This window comes from Rhopalosiphum padi, chromosome 1 (genome assembly GCF_020882245.1).
Source record: "Rhopalosiphum padi isolate XX-2018 chromosome 1, ASM2088224v1, whole genome shotgun sequence".
NCBI classification, from domain to species: domain Eukaryota; kingdom Metazoa; phylum Arthropoda; class Insecta; order Hemiptera; family Aphididae; genus Rhopalosiphum; species Rhopalosiphum padi.
In genome coordinates this window covers 8542251-8563260 of record NC_083597.1, presented here as the reverse complement: position 1 = coordinate 8563260, position 21010 = coordinate 8542251, and the positions used below count along the sequence as shown (strand labels likewise).

The window sequence follows — 21010 nt, the reverse complement described above, 5'->3', positions numbered from 1 at the left end:
TATCTAAAAATCAATAATTATTCGTTGTTTTTATGATTGTATATATAATTAACTAAGAAAAACATTTTTTTAAATTTATTTTTTTATTATAATTTTATCAAAATTGCGGTCTTAATCGTACTTTAATATTTTTAATGCGTAAAATATTAATATATTATAACACTATTAATTGATTATCGAAATACTTAAATTTCTATTCAAAACCATGAGATTTATGAAAATAAAATTATTATAAAAAAATATAAATAAAAAAAAATAATGTAATTTTGTGAATTTTGTCTCCATTACAGCAAAATATTGATAAGATAATAATTTATTATGTTCTAACATTTATCTTACACTAACACTTCAAGATATCAATATGATATAAAGAAATATATCTTATTGTATTACAAACTAGAATAGAGAAATGGTTTTAGTAGTTGCAGTTATAATTGTTGAAATTTGATTTACTATTAAATTATACAATCTACAATTTACATAATTACATTCAAGTTGACATAAATTATTGATTACTGTATGTTTCTTGAAAACGTTAGATAACATATTTTTAACATTCACGGTTAAGTCCGTAGGACCATTAACCTATATCAATAATACAATACCTCAATTATTTAACTTTTCTAACTTTTAACAATATATCAAAGCAATTATTTGTTCCTAAATAAATAGATTTATTGAATCAAAATTTCATATTTTTAAACAATTCTAAACCTAATTCATATTCATATTTTAAAAACAAAATATATGATAGTCTTAAAATATAAAACTGATTTAAAATAGACTTATATTTTGAACAGAAATGAACACTTAAACAATATTATTATAACATCCAAATAAAGATTGTTTATTTTAAAAATTGTTTTCAATGTTTTCATATCTTTTTAATTTTGCTTGGATGGTGTAGAAATAAATACATAAAAGTTATCTCTAATATGTTTTAAAATAATCCAAATTAGGTACCTAAGTTCAATTTTTTTCTATTTGAATAACTAATTAAAAATATTATAATTATTTATATAAGTTTTCAGCTTAGTCATTAATTTCTAGGAAATATTCTATTTTAATCAGTACAGATCTATGCAATTTATATTTTAATTTGTAACACATTTGGTATTACTATATTAGTCAATTCTAGTAAATTTTATTATAATATACAGAGTGTAACAGAAAAATCTATCAAATCAAGTAATTTTTATTCTAATCAATATAAATTTATTTTTTTATAATTTGCAAACACTTGCGCCACAAATACAACGTATTTTTTTTTTAATAAAAAAATTAAAAAATTAAATTTTGTAAGGTACATTATTTTTTAGGAAAAATTCAAAATAGCCAATTTGTCAATTTAATTTTCAAACAATTAAATGGTTAAAAACGTTTATTTAAGTCAATATTAGCTTATTTTTACAATTTTTTGAAATATCAATATTATTATGGAGTACATTTATTTGAAATGAAATATCTTTTTTTTTTAATATTACTTTTGAGAATTTTCAAACATGAGTAAATCTTAAATTTTTATTAACAATATAATTTTCATATTTTTATTTTATACGTTTAACTTGTTTTAATTTTTAATTTTTATTTGTCAGTTCTCTTTGTTACATTCTGTAGATTTATTAAAGACCATTATTATTGCCTTTATAAAAGGCATGAGTGCCATGATCTGCAGTGTATTTGTTAGACACAGACACACAGCATAACGGCGATTGGTAGGCTAAGACACTTATAAATTATAATACCTATCGTAAACAAACTGATTAAACATGTCTGATAATTTGACTCTACGCCAAATTTCTTTTAACACCTTGAATTAACGCCAATATTTTTAAACCATCTTGAGCATTGATTATCATTATATAAAATATTCATATTTCAGAAATAATTTCAAGCCATATTTAGTATTTTTTTACTAATTCTTTAAGTAAATAAATAACTAGATATATTACGATACTTATTAATATATTTCACTTTATTCTATTTAATTCAATTATAAATATTGATAATAATCATATCATATTATATAAATATAGTCAAATATTACCCTATATTTAATATTCCGGATTAATTATACAATTCAAAATTTTTAATTTCTTACATTTGACTGTAAAAAATTATTATGTTATTATAAATATATTTATTCTATAAAAGTATAACTTACATCATTAATTATATACTCAATGCCTACATGAAAATTAAATATTATAAATATAATTAAAAAGTACATAACATATTAATTAGGTACAAATATTTTTACTGTATTATGCGTACATACCAAAATAAATTAATTTAATAATTTACTATCATTTTCATAACAAAATAGTTGTATATCTACTACTATCTACTATCTACTATCTATTTTAGTAGAAAAAAATTAATATGATATATTATAATCTCTCATTCTAATAAACTACGTGTCAAATCTGTAAAATTATTGATATATTATTAATCGTGATTTCACCGATTACAAATTGTTAGTAGATATTAAACCTATTATTAAAGTATAGATAATCTCTATTTTAAACGAGCGCGATCGAGTTTTTATAATTACTGATTTCCGTGAGTACTTGTTGGTAGAACATTGAAAAAATTTAATTTAATTAAATATATTTTACAAACGTGTAATAAACGAATATAATATTTAATATTATTATTGTCCCGTTAAAACAGCAATAATAACGATACCCTTAGTCAGTGATGTGTAAAATACGAGAAATACTGAAAACAAAATACGTAAATCCCAAGTATTTCAGATGTAAAATATAAAATATAGATGTGTTTAAAAAAAATACAATATATTTAATTATTATTTTAATTCACAGCATCTTAAAATTTTTTAAGATATTGAAAATTTAAGTATCCCTTGCTGGCTTGGAAACATTTATTACCAGACGCAGAATCAGGGGGGGAGGGGCCATGGGCTATGGATGCTCGGGAACCCCTGTCGTCAAAGCCACCAACAAAATTAAGTTATATTATAAATTATATTATTTAATTTTTTAAATAAAAATAATAATATCGATGCTTTCCGCTATTGTCGTACAACTATAGTACCTAGCTAGTTGGTTATCGATATTCGATAATTATTATTACGAGATCGCTATTCGTGATTAATTTTTATATTATTGTATTATTTATATTTATAAGAAATTGATGTTATTTTTAAGTTAATATTTAACAAATACTGATGTTTGAAAAAAAAGTTAACTTTAATAAATAAAGTAAAAAGAAAGGCTTAACAATTTTTTTTCAAGCACCCCCTGTTAAAATTTTCTGGATCCGCGCCTGCCGCCTGCTTATTATTGTAAAAAATAAAATAAAAACTAACAAATTGCACTATCACAGTACTTTTGAAACATATCACATAATATTTAATACAATTACAGCAGTATAATATTACATGTTTATAATAACCAAAAAGGATATTATAATATTTACAAGATATTATATTGATACATAATTATATTAATTGTCATGTCTTATTTATGTTACCAATAACCATAGACTAACGATAATGGGATATAAATAATATAATGAATAATCTATAACTACCTATAGGTACACAAACTAAAAAACTAAAAATAAGTTTAATATAAATGGATAATGGATTTATGATAAAAACATTAAAAACACTTAAGGTATAAAAATGACAAATTTATATTTACTATTTATAGGTACTTATTATATACTTTGTATATCTAATATGTATGATATAAGCGCAAAAGATATAAAAAAAAAATAGTATTTACACCAATATTAATATTTTATATATTTTATTATATAAGTATTTAAAAATGTTTAAAATTTTCAATAATCCATGAAATATAAAATTAACCTTGGCACACCTACTAACAGATACTTAGGACATGGCACTTTTGAACGATATCATTTTTTTAAATTTAATTTTGGGAGTTATATTTTTCACCGATATAAACGAATGTGTTTGATTATTGAAAAATGTTTTTTAAATATTTTAAATTCAAAAATATAATATATTTTATACAGCTTGTTTAAATTACAAAAAAACAGCATTAATTTTAAAATAGTGCCCACCCCTGCCCGTTGTATTCAATTGCCGAAAACGAGTATGACTAAATAATTTACTATACTCTTATAAGGTTATATAACATTTTAATATAATATTATACTCGCCAATTTAATAATGTTCTGTGCTATAATAATAATAGTGGGTTCCTTCTTATGTCGGAATACCTAGAAACAAAAAGTAGACTTAACTGTAAGTCTGTAAACAAAGTCACCTGATTTCAACATTTCATTAAAATAAACCCAACCATAACCTCAGAGACACTCAATACTATTAACAACAAATTTGATGTACGGTAGAAAAATTGGAATAAAGCATCACTTATAAAAAAAATAAGAAATATAAAACCTTTCATTACAAAATGAAAATTTCCCATAATGTTTTAAAAAGAAGAGGCGAAATAATAATTATTACTCAAGTCAAAATAGGACTCACGAATTCAACCCACTTCTTTCACGTCACCAAAGAACTAGCCCCTAAATGCGACATCACTTACAAGTAAAACTTTGTAATAACCAATCAAATTGTGACCAAATGCCCAAAGACCAAAATATACCGAAGAATCTATATTAATCCGACCTCATTCCAACACAAACTTACTGAAGAAAACACGGAAGCAATATATTTATTTTTTCACGATATAAACTTAAGGTAAAAATTGTAGATAATATTAATTTGTATTTTATTTATAATATTATTCACCTGTCTAATAATTACTCTAATTATCTAATCTTAAAGTAGGCTAAATTCATCGTTGTTCAAGCCAGATAATCAAAATAAAATAAAAAGTAATAATAATAATATTGTCTTGTGCACTGTATGAGCATTCTCAAAGGCCGTGCGGATACGTTCCTGGTAGTCGCGGACGCTAAACATGCGCACAGGTGTACAGGCAGGTGACCCGGCGGCGGCATCGTCGGTGGTAAACGACGGCGGCACAGGTAAGCGGTAGAATCGGATGAAGCCCTGGTATAAGGAGCCAGTCGAACGCGCGACAGGTGAATTGAGTTTGCGGTAAACCGTCGGCGGTCAGAAACGGACAGAGCACACTCAAACACCTCATGATGTATACAGCAGTTTGATATTATTGTGCGCACAACTATACGAATTAAACGCGTAGGCTGTAATTTATATTATATAATACAACGTTTCTCAAACTGCGGCTCTCAAACTGCCCACGGCCCGCGACCCACTGCGTTAGTCGCAAGTCAACTTTTGGTGGGACGTGAAAATTGTTTTTAATTATATAGCATTAATAGTATTATGTATGTATTATATATTTTTTAGAGCTACTTATTGATCCTGTAAAAGTGAAACCATGATGAGAGTTGCAATAGATTTTCAGGGAAAAATTTGGGTGGTGGTCCTAAAAAGATTGAGAACTATTGATATAATTTACTATCACTTATAAGAGTTATAGGTATTTAAGGGTTTTTTTATACATTAAACGTTATAACATGTATCATTGAATACGTAACATGATAAACTATAATAAATTACATATTATACTGATATAGGTAAGTTTTATATTATTGTGGAAGTATAGTTTTATAAAAAAAACTTAAATAAAAGATAAAATATGTATTAATATGCGTTCTCAAAAATCTTTAATTGGTGCCTGGTGGATTGCAATTATTTTTTCATAACTATAACACTAATAAAACAATTGTGTATACATACATAGGTCAATTTCATTTTACGTGTTTAAATGGTGGATACTATTTTTTTTTTTAAATGCAATTTAAAATTTATCAATAGTTTGATTTAAAATTAGTTAGGAAATGATATAATAACGAAACTTTAAATTAATGGAATTGGTTATTGTTAATTGTTATAATATTATACTAAATATTCGAGTAGCTGTATAGTTACTATTTTTAATATTAAATTACGTATAGCTGTATAGGTACAAACAAATATTATTAGATGTTTTTGTGCCACGTGTGTTTAGAATATAAATTTCTTAAACTCATTCAAAGCTTTATTAAACTCTTGTGCTCATAAATCCATAAGCAATCACATATACACGCATTTAATGTATAAATTTATATTTTATTTATATGCCTGTATACCATGCTGAATTCTGATGAACATTGTATGTGCTTTGCTCTTACACAGATAACAAATTTGTAGTAGACATGTATAATGCACAGTACAGTAATTTAACTTACATAGCTATTATTTATAACTGCAATTTTCTCAAGTCAAAATGTCAAATGCATCACAATACTATTATTCAAATTGATATTTGTTATAATTATAAATCATTAATTTATTTATAAGACACTTAGCACTTTATAAGCTTACAACGTATTTATAATATAATGTTATTGAAAATAGATCTCCACTAAATATATTAAAAAGTAAAGAAAAATTGAATAATTCTTTCCATGTAACATGATAATATTTTGGATCTGAATTATTTAAATAGTTTACAATTATCAAAATTAAAAGTATTATACATGATTTTTTCATTTTTGTCTGTGATGAATTTATACTTTATTTACTCGTAGTTTGATAATTGTAATTTTTGTACTATTACTACTATTATATATTTATAACACTATATAAAATAGTTCAACTTATGCTAATTTTCATATGGTTAATATAAATACTATGGACAAAAATATAATATGTATTATATTAGTAAAATAACTGCATCTATGTTAACATAACAAAACTCTGTAGAGAATTTTTTCAACTAAAATTTAACTTCGATTCCGGTAAATTAAAAAAGTAGTAGTAATGATACCTATTGAGACCAAAAATCAAAGTTAAACTGTAATTTAATATAATGGATTTTTATTTTTAAAACATATTATGATTGATAAACAAGTTTATTCACGCCATTCTACGGTACATCGACATTGACAATTGATTTAAAAGTTAATATTAGTACCTATACCTAGTTGGTAATTTTGATAAGAAATAGTTTAATAATATAATTGATTTACCAATAACATAATATAATGCGGTATAGTTTGCTGTTATCGAAAATTAGTTCAACCTAGGTACTTTATAACTTAAATGAATATAATATGTATGTATATAATATCTTTAGAAATATAGGCTGACATATGGTCATCACTCAGAATTACTTTTATTATCTATAGGTACAATGATTTATAATTGAATTCAAATGTAACATAATATACTTCTTTCCAAAGGTACATGACTATAGCAGAACGACATTCCGAAATTTTTTTTAAGTTAAAAAAACTATCTTTAGGCACATAATTTCAAAGTAGACGATAAAATTAATAAATTTATTTGTTTTATTTTGTTATCAGGCTATTTAATTTTATGAACGTAAAATATTGCGAGGAAATATTTTTTACTATACAAATCAAATAATTGCATCTTTTAACCTATAGGCCGTAGCTTAAAGGTACAAAGATAATATTAGTTTAAAATAAAATGATAAATATAACGTATTAAATTCGTGATGAATATTTTTTTTTATAAGTGATAAAAGGGGTAAGCTTTATAAAATATATATGTGAAAACCTATTATTTACATTAAATGTTATACATGATCATGGTGTGTATTATATAATTAGTGTTTGAAAATTTCATGAAATATTTCAAATCTGTGAATCCCAGCCATTCCTGGGGAAAAAAACAAGTTTTACTTTAAATAGATGAAAACAAGAGTACAAGACCCTAATAAAGAAATTTTTCGAGTATTATAGACCACAACACTTATTGCATTAAATATTAATAATATTAATATCAATGATAAAAGCTATAACTTATGGATTATATTATTATTAATACATTATCATCAACAGTTGTATTAAAAAAAATCAATGTTTCACATTCTTGTGAAATATTTCAGACTTCAAACACTATGTATATAATATCACATAAATATTTTGATAAATACATATAGTGACAAAAAATACAAGAAGATTAAGGAACACACATTAAAAAAGTATGATGACTGATGAGTAACAAAATAAATTACCTCTCCCTTGTTATATTGTGGGACTACGATAATAACTGCACCTTTAAATATTTTACAAAGCGATTAAGAAAATACAGAAGTATTTTGTAATGGATAAAAGCTTTAAAAATGTAGTTCTATACTATAAAAAATAAAAATAAATTTATAATAGGTAGGTTATACAAGTAAATTTGTATATTTTTTTTTTTGCAATTTAGCGACGAATTATGTATATTTGCATATAGTACGCTTGTATAGTATTTTATACATATAACCTTAATTAACTAAAAATAGTTTGTGGTTTAGTAAATTTAGGACAAATAGTAAAATATAGTTAGGTGTTATTCAGGTAAATGGTTTTAAATTTAAAAGCAATGATACAACTATTGATTTCTAATAACTTTAAGATGTAGGCTACCCATTTAATTTGTATACTACCTAACGTTATATATTATATAAACAATCTAGATCTTATTTAAATAAACGCTTTTGTACATATATTAACCATATTTGTAAATATTATTATACAAAATATCTTTAAAGCAACCATGGAATTGAAAAATTATTTTTCTAAAATTTAAAATAATATCAATGCTAAATTTATTTTCTATATAGATGTATTTTTCTGTTTTTTTTTTTTTTTGAAGTATAACTTTTTTTATAAAATGATATAATTAAATGAATACATTGATATATTATTATATTTTACTTTTCAAAAACGAAAGTTGATTAATATCTTGTTGTTTTTTAATTAAAATTAAAATGAAGATAAATTTAATTTTTAAATAATTGATAAATAGAAAATTTAATAGGAAAATATTTTGTAAAAAGTGTGCATTTTATGTTAAAATAAATAAAATTTGATATAAAAAAAATTCCTATATGGTAAATATTTATTAAACATTAGATATATCCATTAAAGCTGTTTAAGATAGTTTTTTTTCAAGATGACAAGTTATAGTTAATCAAAATTAATTATATAGATATTAATTTACTTACTGTATATTATATGCTTTGATATATTATATCCGACCTCAGAGAAATAGTAAGTAATTTATTAAGAAATAGTTTCATTTTAAGTTAAATTAAAATAGAATAATATATACACATTTGAAATAACTAATTATTAATAAGTTTAAAAACACTAACACACACACACACACATAATTAAATATATATATAATAGTAATTTAATACATTAATAACTAATACGAATTACTCACTACAGTAAACGAATACGATGAAACAAAAATACTTCTGAATTTCTGATTAAATTAATTTTCAACAAGATATTTTACTTTTTATGCTGCTCCTTAGTATTGGTAAAAACTTTTGATACTTTGTTCCTAAACAAAAATTCAGTAATTAATAATTTATTAATTTTATTAATAATTAAAAATGATTTATACATTTTAATTATTATATTTATTGGTATATAATTATTTTTAAAGAATTCACAAAACAAAACTGTTATTTGCAAGAAAAAATGCCGTCAATTATAATTTTTACTATGTACTATAACTATATGTACTAAGATAAAAAGCCGTATCTTCAACAATACTTACGCGGCGTTAGTGCTTAGTATAGTGTATTTGCACCGTTGTTACCTATTTTTCTACGATTTACGGTGTCTTATTGTTATTTGATTATTGCTTATACTATACTTTTGGAGTAATATTTCAGATATACGTCATATTCATGTACACAAGCCGAATTTTACAACTAGTTATTTGTTTTTTACCTCATTTTTATTTTTTTGGGGACTTACGGCGTTTTTTCTTACGGCGGCAGTACTGTTCTTCGATAGGTATTTACAATATAATATATTGTTTGGTTAATTTTTATTTTATTTCCCATGGACGGATTAGTAAATTATCAAATATTAACAAAAATATTTTTAAATTATTTATTAATCATAATGATCACATTATATTATAATATTTTACTTGAATATGATGCACATAATACAGATTACAGTCTTACATATTATAAGTACATTCTATATATTATTGTATATTGCTATATGAATAGTTAAATAGGAAGTGGATAAAATGGCATTTCTGCAGAAGACACTGATAGTCAGCATTTTTTTTTTTTTTATTGCTATTAAATTACCAAGTCGGTCAGAACACGAAATTGAAATTGTTTGATGTATATAATATATCGATTTAACAACAACATAATTTCATTCAATGAATAAAAATCATTATGTTTAATAAAAAATGAACTAATGACATCTATTATATTTTATACGATATATATAGCCTATATAGGAAATCAATATATTGTATTTTATAATATTGTATTCGAGAATATATTTACATTAAAAAAATCAATACTCAATAAATACTTGCAAAATTGTAAACTCAAATTATTATTTTAAACAAAACTATAACCTTTAGTCTTTACATATATTATATAAAATATATATAACCATAAAATATTATTATTCAATTTACATTTTTTCATTCTATATACAGTACCTAAGCTATTCTGAAAGACCCACAGCATATTATTCATATAAAAATATATTATGTATAATAAAGTAAAATATAGTTTAAAAAGTAGGAACCAAAACAAGAAATATAGAAGTTTAAAACCCTAACTGATACAAGATAGTTAGGTATCGATATCTAAGTATTTATCTTATATATTGATAAAATGATAACTTTTTAACGGAAATAGTAATAAATTTACAAGAAATGCTATTCCTCATTTCAAAACCCCTTATTTTTTTTATACTAATGAGTAATGAGATATTAATAATATTTTATGAGATTTATTCATTATTATTATTATTCCTATCAAATCCTATAGATATATTTACTCTTTTTATTATTATTATTTACATATTTATTAAATATGCCTACGATATACATGGAATACATCTGAGTTTGGTCCAAAAATAATAAATTTACAGTTTTAAATTTTGCCCGAATTGTATCAGAGTGGATAAAATATTTTGTTCAAATTATATTTTCGAATTGGGTCTAGATAAAATTATAAATTATATCGTTATTTGATGTACCCTTACTTATCTAAACCATTACATAAATACTGTTTGTTAAATCAATACGTCATTTTAAACTTAACTATTAAAATTATGATCTATATTATATTAACGAACGATTTTAAATTACTATTTATTTATAATTAAACATTAAATAATTACATTGAAGAAAAAACACGCAAAAAAGAAAAAAATATTTTTAACCAAACATCTAATTACTAGATAATATAATTGATAAGTTACAAACAGTCCTAAAATCTGTTAAAATGGTACAAAAATATGTTTTTCTGGGACCCAACCAGTGCAGTATTTTTTTCCACGCGGGATAAATTAGAATACTATTTGAAGTTGTGGCCCAAATATAGTATAATGTAACCGAATACATAATACAATATGTATTTCAAAAACTGATATTAAAATTAAATTATGTATACTTTGATTTAGGTAATATAATTTTACTAATCTATATTATATCATACACAAAAACTGTCTAGATTGTAATATATTTAAAAATAGATATTTTATAACTTATAATAGGTAAAATGAAATATTAACATATTTTACATACAATTATTAAAAATTTAAAATTCTGTTTCAAACCAGAAAAACAAATTTTCAAAAACATTTTTACATACTTTATAATTTTTGTACCTAATCAGACATTTTTAAAATATAACTAAATCCAATTAAAAGTTCATACAAAAAGATTAAAATAGGTAGGTATATAGTATAATCATAATATATATATTATAACAAATATTTTTACCATATCTTTTTAACTTTTTCGTAAAACTTTAAATAGCTATTTGGTTTGGTAAAACGTTTTTAAAATTGGAGTTTTGTGTATAAAAACTTACTTAGCAAATTAAAGTTTGTGGAACTATTGTTAATATATTTTGTTTTTGAAATAAAAAAATATATAAACAATGATTTAAACTTAATTTTATACATGTCATAATAGTATATATTATATTGTATTACAAATGTTTAGTTTAAATAGTGTAATAATACGAACATGTTCAGTGGGGCCCATTATCTTTTTGAAGAATAAATAAAATAAAAATTATATTATTTAAATTATGAATTTGACTTTATTAATAACTTATTATTTGTATGATATTTAATTATCATATAGGTTCCTACACATTGAATATACATATAATACGTCATACTCGTATAATATCATAGGTAGGATCACGATATTAACCTAAATAATAATAAACTACTAGGTACATTATAAAACTAAATTAAGTACTTAAATTATTATTTTATATACCTATATCGATAATTAAGTATATGTCTATTGTCTATATCTACATGAAAACATATGCATATAGGTACTTGTATAATATTTTTGTAATCAAAACTATTGTTTAAAATTGAATAAATAAAATATAATAATATTTTTTTCGATTTCTTTAATACTCGAAAGTCATTGCTTATTTGTTATTTATACATTTTAATATTATTAGTAGCGGATTTGATTTGTCTTTTAGGGGAGGGGAATATCTTTTTGGTCCAAAAATTCACTCTGAACTTCTATACAGATTTATGAAAGAAATTATTATTTATAAGTAGCTTATGATGTCTAGACTCTAGAGGGGCCATAGCCCCTATGCCCCCCCTAAATGCCACACTATTTATAAATATCAATATTGATACCCAAATTATATCTGTATTCAATAAATATTAAAATATTATTAATTAAAATAAAACAAGAAAAATGACCAATATTATTGAATATAGATATGAAATTCCAAACGATTCATAATAACATAATTACTTTATTCGATTAAAATAATTCCAACATTTTCTAATATAATATATAACTATTAGTTCATCCTTATATTTAATAATAATGCTATATAACTATAATTTACATTTGTTCTCATTAGTATCCTAATAATTATGAAAAACAATTAATATTCACTAAAAATATAATTTTTTAGTATTTCCAACATCTTATCCTATAATTTTTTTCTTTATAAATATAATCATATAATTTTTTTGTACCTACAAATATCATATATGTATATTGTATAGTTTGTTTATTTTCCAGATATTATAATATATACATTTATTGTTATCCTTTATACTTTATAGACAAACATATTTTTTTCGTGAACTTTTTAGTTAAAAACATTTTAAATCTACAAGTTGAAAAATCATTAACAAACTAGTTAAAATTTTAATAAATATATTTTAGTAACTTTGTTGTTTAAGTGTTGAAAATTGGTGTTTAAATTAAATATACGATAAAAGAAATAAAAGTTAATTGCAGTTGTAGTTCATTGACTATGCGTGGATGTCAAGTGCAACATTGTTTGGCTAAAATAAGCGGATTTTTATCGAACGGAGTTTTGTAAAAACCTTTTAAAAACGATGAGCAGGTATGTTTTATCTATAGTATAGATCTATAAGTGAAAGTAGACTGAAAACTTTTGTTATAGCGAACAAATAAAAATAAAAAATTGATAGCCACCTCATGATTTTACTGTAAACGCATTAGTGTATAATATCTGATTATAATATACCTGAATACCTAATATAGTATATCTATACCTATAGTATCGTATTATTTGTAACGTATACAACATAATATAAATATATAATGTACGTGTATATTATAATTGTATAATTAAATCAATGCTATAATAATTGTATATTGCATCTGCAATTATTTTTCAAATTAAATTTGTTATAGGTACTATATATATCTCGGAATATCACGTATTACTGTATTAGGAAATACTAAATGTTAAAATGTTTAATTTATTTTTATCAATGCCTCTCCAACTTTGCCGATAAATGGATATACTTAGTGGTGAATTGAGTCATTAATCATTATATTATATTTATATTAAAGCGATTATCTGGATGCTCAAGACATTATTATAATATTAAATAGTACACAGCTTTTATACTGTTCTTTGTACGACGACGATGTGCTCACATATTACGTATTTTAGTATATATGGCCATATGGGTATAATATATTGGTGTTGTATAACTTACCTACTATATAGTTGTGTATATTGTATAGTAACCGCTCGTTGTCTGGCGTCAGTACGATATTAATTTACGGTGCTATAATAGATCGCAGTGGTGCGAAGAGCGGGCCGGCACCATATAGGCGATCGCCGTCAGGATGGAAAAAAATAGGTATCTACTAGTCTATACTAGTATCTAAGTAACGCGTGGATTTGAGTGTCTCGTGAAGGGGTGTAAAAAAATTGCGGCGGTCCGTCCGTCAATCGGGCGACAGGGCGCCGAGGACACGAGTACCTATAATAGTAATAGTAATAAATAATAATAATAATAATATGTGGTCTGTCCGTCCGTTCGTCGTGCGCCGACGGGACGACCGGTGTTTTGGCGGTGCGCCGTTGGCAACACTGAATTGTCGCCCGCCACGCTAGCCGCTCCCCCGTGACCACCACCCAATATCCTCGACACGCACTTCCCCTCGCACGTCGACCGCGTACAAAGTGTGCGCGCGCACGTTAGCGCCCGCGTTTTCCGTGCGTGATTACCACCGCCCGCCAACCCGCTTCTCAGTTGTCAGTCGTGCTGCTTGCCATTGCCGCCGCTGCCTCAGTTCTCGTCCGATCGGAATGCAGTGTATTGGTGGTGCCCCGACCGTGACACACGCGCGTAATACGCTCGCTTCGCCGCTGTCGTTCCGTTATCAATAATTTTCGCGTTTTGGCCGCTCTCACGTGTGCGCCGATAACACCGACCGTTTAGTACTGCGTGATCGACGGTTCACACTCCACATCGATCGTTTTGATTTATCGGCAACGACAGTCTCTGACCGCACCACAAGCCGTAAGTAACCTGACCACAACTCTATTACATATTATATTATATTTTACAATCGTCGTTTCCATATTATACTGTGTGGAATTGTGAGAAATCGTACACAGAGTTCATTGGTAGTAGTTGTCCGAGATCTATGCTTATTTTAGTGTAGGCAGCTTTAATCTGAGGTAAAACCTAATGATTATGTAGGTCTTTCTTCCTTTACCGCGGTTATCTGCCTACAGATTACTGTTGGTAGATTCTTACGCGCGATCCGTTCGTCCCCGCTGCCGTGTTCTAATTTCGAAACGAACGCGTTTTTTGTCCGGTTGTCTATCCAACGACTGGTTTAATTATGGATAGCGTTCTCTTCTCCGCGTTTGGTATAGATCACAATAGATGCTGTAAAAATGTGCAATATTCGGATAGGTACTAGGTAACTAGCTTAATAATCAAATGCAGTTCGAATTGAGTCGACATTCGGTCGTTTTATTTTAATTATTATTTACCGACGTCTGATATTTACGGATATTAAATGATAAATCTATCGTATATATCGATACTTTTAAATCTTAGAATTGCGAAAAAGTGTTGTCCCAGCTCTGGCTACCGCACGCACGTGTTCAAGGTGAATAACATAATGTACATTATATATTATGTATTATAATAACTATAGAACCTATTGATTTATTTACCTATCGTATTGCTCGAGTAAAAGTATGAGGATCTCTTGTTTTCCCGCCTCTCCTTATGGGTAAATAATATGTATTTTTTTATGCTTAAGACATAAGTCCGTTTAAAATTAGGTGTAAGACATTCTTAAAATGTCCTAACTTTTAAAAATTACACATTGTAATTTCCAATTACACTTTAGACTTTTTGTTTCCCTTTTGAGACAAATTTTTAATTAACTAAACAGTATTGTCTTTAGGTAGTAACTAGATGATCATGGAATTTATTGGCTATTAGCCAATATGATTTTTAAGTTTGACCAACTAACCAACACCGAAAGTTATTTTGAAGTGTTTTATCCGACAGGCATTTGAAATATTATATTGTGATACAATGTTATCCGTCCAGTCACTAATAATAAATTAGACGATATTGAACTTCACTAAATATGTTAGACGTACATACGTAGTATTGTGATAAGTTTCAAAAGTTTGTTATCATGATGAAACCATTTACCGACTAAACAGGAAATCCATTCATTTTTTTTAAACTATAAACAATGCCTGCAGAATTAAAATCAGAAATTATTTTTACATTTTATGTAGGTAAGCATTTAAATTTTAAACTATAATTTATATCATAGTTATTTTGCTGTAACCCAAAATAATAATTTTTTTAGACACCTACAACATTGATATTTAGGTACGTATACTACGTATCTTAAAATGAACAAATTTTAGTATACATTTAACATTTTTTTACATTCCTGGTTTTTGTTTTTATACTCGTAAAACTTAGAAATGTTATTTATAATATCCAATTGTAATATAAAAAGATATGTTTGTATATAATAATCAAATCTTTAAAATTAATAATTTCTCGAATAACAACAATTTATGTAAATATAAAATGTAAAAAAGGGCTCATTCCGTACAAATATATTAAGTAAAATAAAATATTTAAAAAATGTAACACAGATAATAGATGTGAGTGTGTTCTGTGTGTAGGTTTATTCTAAAATGCTTCTATATATAAGGTCTAAATAATAAAATAAATTTTATATTTGAACTTACAAGTTATTGATATTATATTTTACTCATTAAGCTGTATTAATTAAACTAAATTTAATTTACTGGGATAATTGAGCAATTTACTTTTAATTAAATATATACTTTCTTATCATTATAAATACTTAAGAGCGAATTATTTAAATGTTATAATATGTTATTTGTAACGAAATAAAATCATTTGATTGCGCTATTCTTAATATGGAATATTTTATTTTACTGTTGTAGATCTATTTAAAATTTACTATGCGTTAGATATTTTGACTCTGGACGTATTTTACGTATTTAATGAATACAACATGTTAGATGTGGCTGTATGAGATATAATTTAGAAATATATTAGACCCATTGAATAATGCTTGATTATTTGACACTCCCTTTTAAATGTGTGACGTTACTGCTTAAATATTTGGATCATTCTCGGATTTAATTTATAAAAACGTTTACTGCTAGTTACAGGATTATAGGTACCTAGGTACATAATTATTATAAAGTATTAAATATATTTTGTGTATATACTATTGTAGGTATATAATATCCATTACAATTACCTACTAATTATTGATATTATTATTATTACTTTAACATTTATTAATCGCATGTATAACATTTTAAATAAAAAGATAAATTCATAAATTTACTTTAATACTTGTATAGCTTTAAAATTTAAAAATTGTGAAATTGAATTCGATTTTAGTCTTGTAAATAGAGAATTTACGGATGAATTAACCTATCTTGGTTAAAGTATTTCACCATAGGTAGTTTCGTGATATAAATTACGTACCAAGAGGATAGTTATATTAACGGGAGAGAATATAGTGGTATCTATAGGTCCAATGTAGTACAGATGCCGTATGGAACCTGAGATTCCAGAAGCTATTGCACTGTCGAAACACTCGAAACGAGTTACACGATAACAACGGGATTTCTGATTTATGGATATCCAAGCTACTACTAAACTTCTGTTTTCTGCGAATTTAAATCTTAAGCTATTGAAAATATAGCATGGACTATGATTTTATCAAAATGCCATTGAGTAAATATCTGAGTAAATGTAAAAGTTTTATAAAGCTCATTAAATTCACACTAATTAATCATTAAAAATTTTAAACGAATTTTAGAGTAATATTTATATTAATGCCTATATAATATATAATTATTAAAATATTTTACAGACACAAAAATCCGTTGTATTCGCACTAACTATTTAATTTTTTTTTATGTATAATATATAATATACCTACTTAATGTTATTTTTAATTATTGATATTTTATAATATATCTACTTCTAAATTTAATTTATAGCCTTATAATAATTATTTTATTATTTTCTATTTCTAATATTTAATTAGGTACTAATTTAATTGGTTTAGTATTTTAACTAGTTACTAAAAAAATTATTTACTAGAGATTTTTTTGTTGAGACACTATAATAGACAATGTTATAACTGAGGTTTTAACCCCGCAGAATTTATACATATATTGCATAAAATAATTTTTCAGGATAATATATATAATATATAAGTACTTTTATACTATTATTTCGAGACAGGGGATACAGGTAAATCGGTAAATGTATTTTTAAAAGTGTAAAACTATATTATATGTAATTAAGTATAGTATAAATTATGGTCAACAGTAAAAAAAAGAAATGTGGGTAGTCAGTACCATTCTAATGTACAGTATGTGTTTGAGTGAGTTACTATATTGGATGCATTAAATTTGAATTCAATAATATGTCATTACATACAAAAACAATTCTGAGCAGAGACAGTCTGATAGCCTATATATTACCAAGTAGTTTTCACAATATGTGTTTTGATATTGTTATTGAAGGTCCTAATTTATTTTAATATTAATATTATAGAAGGTAAATTAATTTTTTTCCGAAAAAAATATTATAAATTTATTATATATTAGTATTTAATTATTATAATAATGTATTATATTTATTTTATACTGTATTATATTATTGTTATTCATTTTTGAGTCAAAATCACTAACCGAAAAACAGTGTGAATTGGTTCATGGTATTATAAATTGATGATATCTTTTAAAATTAATCTACATATTATTTTGAAAATGTCATTATGTAAACTAATATAGTATATAATATACGTAAAATTTTTTAGTTCTTAATTCTTATAATGGTTTTATATTATAACACAATTATGAGTTTCGTTATTCGACGTTTTAATATGTAAATCGTCTCAATTTGAGCTTCAAATATCTAAAAAAAATAATTATGTTTATATATTTTTTTAGATTTTTTTAGTTTCAGTATGAACTACTTATGAGAAATACTATATTAATTTTTACTTTAAAATACTTGTAGTTTATAAATGTTCGTGGTTATGACGAATTTTGTAAAAAATTAACTTCAAATAATAATAAAAAAAGTTGTGCTTGTATTTAATTTTCAAGAATTTTGACCCAATAAATAATGTCAAATGTCTATAAATAGCTCAACATTTTTGAAAATTAAATTGCGTATAAATGATAATATAAACATTTAGTTAACATTTCATTTTTTTACAGTTATTTGTTTTTGAATTATAATAAAATAAAGTAATCAATTTTTCTGAAAATTGGTTAAATGTAAAAATTTCCGATTTTCCTTAATTTTTAATTTTGATCGATCCCATAAAATATTAACTAGAGTGTACTAGACCTAATTTATTAACAGAAATCATGCTCAAAGTTAAAATTGAAGAATTTTCACCGCCCTAAAAGGTAATTATAAACGCACACACAAAAAAATACATTAGTGTAAAATCAATACCTACTTTCATCACTCCGCTTAGATTCTAAAAAAATGATTTGCGTAAATAACCCCTATCTTATTAAAATATAATACTAATAAATTAATAAATATTAAACAGTGAAAGACAAAAAACTAAATAATATTGACAAATAATGTATATAGTTTTAATTGTATTTATGTGTTTATACTATTTATAGTATAAATTATTAATATTTATACATACTTAATAATTATTATATTATGTTGTTATATTACACAGATAATATTATATTATATTATCCGTGCTTATATATTAATATTGCTATTATTGCAGTTACAAATCGAGCAAAGAAGTAACATTTTTATTACCATCTAAAATTAAATGTGAATGAACTTTTAAAATTCTTAATTATATTATTTATATAATAACATAAACCAATTATGGCCGTAATATTATTATAATAAGAGTTTAAATTTAATTTTACAATTTTTGATTAATGTTGGTTATCAAACTCGGTATACAATGTTTTCAATGTATATCATGTATATGTAAACATAAACACATTTTATTATATCCAATTTTAAATGAAAATTTAATTTAATAATTGCAATTTTAATATAATTGGCGTTATTATATTTCGCTGAACCATAATGGACTAATTTATGATCAATGAGTATCTTTACTTTGTAATTTTATGTTCGTACAACACTAACGGTTCTATCGAAAAAATAAAAAAACAATTAAGTGACAAAATGGTAATATTATTTTTAAGTTCAAGTCAATTATCATTCTTTGAGTTGATTATGGCAGTTAATTTAAATTGAAATATGTTAAATATCCGTAGAGAAAAAGTATATTAAAATACGAGAGATTTCGTTTGCGGTATTACATTGTAGTTTAAAGTAGATTTGGTGGATTTATTAATAATTAATTCAGTGTTGTAGATGTAGAAAAAAGTACAAGTATATTTCTATATTTGTATACAAATATATTTTCTCTATACAGCATTGAATGTATCTGTTTCTATCTATAAAATATTATGTATACAGGAGATATCTCGTAGACAGGATGATGATAAGAGATTATATTCTATATTCTCATTCACTATATAATATTATGTATAATTCATTACCAGATTCTTTAGATTTCGTTTTATATATTTGGCACACAGTTGGGCGTTCGTCCAAATAAGCTATTGGTACGTGTTTTTTAGGCCATTCTAATTGATCTCTACAAAAATATGCAGGTCTATATAAGCCCAATAACGTTTTCCTATTACGTACCACTAAACGACCAACATTTTAATGTGTTTATTGCCGATATCGATTGTACTTATACTTGAATTATGTACACACTATATTATATATATTATATATATTTACAAAGCTCATTTCTGATATATTATAATTGAGTGATTATGTTTGTGTGTGTTGTAGACGTTGTAGTATATCCCACACTAAGCTTTGTTATATCTGCTTAGTAGCTAAAAAAATAACGGAAGTTATAACTGTATATGACTCGATTATAATAACAAATAAAAATTATTTTCTATGACTTCTTATGATATCTATATTAGACTTTTTTTTGAATATTTATGAACTGTTAACTATAGTTAAAATTAAAAATTAAAATGTATTATCTAAAAATGTAGGTTTACCTATATTAATAGTTATAAAAAAGTAAACGAAATAACTTTAAAAATCACATCTTAAATATTTATGA

At 24.4% G+C, this 21010-nt stretch overlaps 1 protein-coding gene across 1 annotated transcript in view; it reads left to right on the top strand.

Moving 5' to 3' along the window:
- Positions 1-14563: 14563 nt before the first annotated feature.
- LOC132920182 (bifunctional heparan sulfate N-deacetylase/N-sulfotransferase) overlaps positions 14564-21010 on the top strand; it is a 70941-nt gene continuing 64494 nt past the window's right edge. The window contains exon 1 of the mRNA XM_060982358.1: positions 14564-14832. The gene's annotated coding sequence lies outside the window, so the exon portion shown is untranslated. The remainder of the gene's footprint in view (positions 14833-21010) is intronic.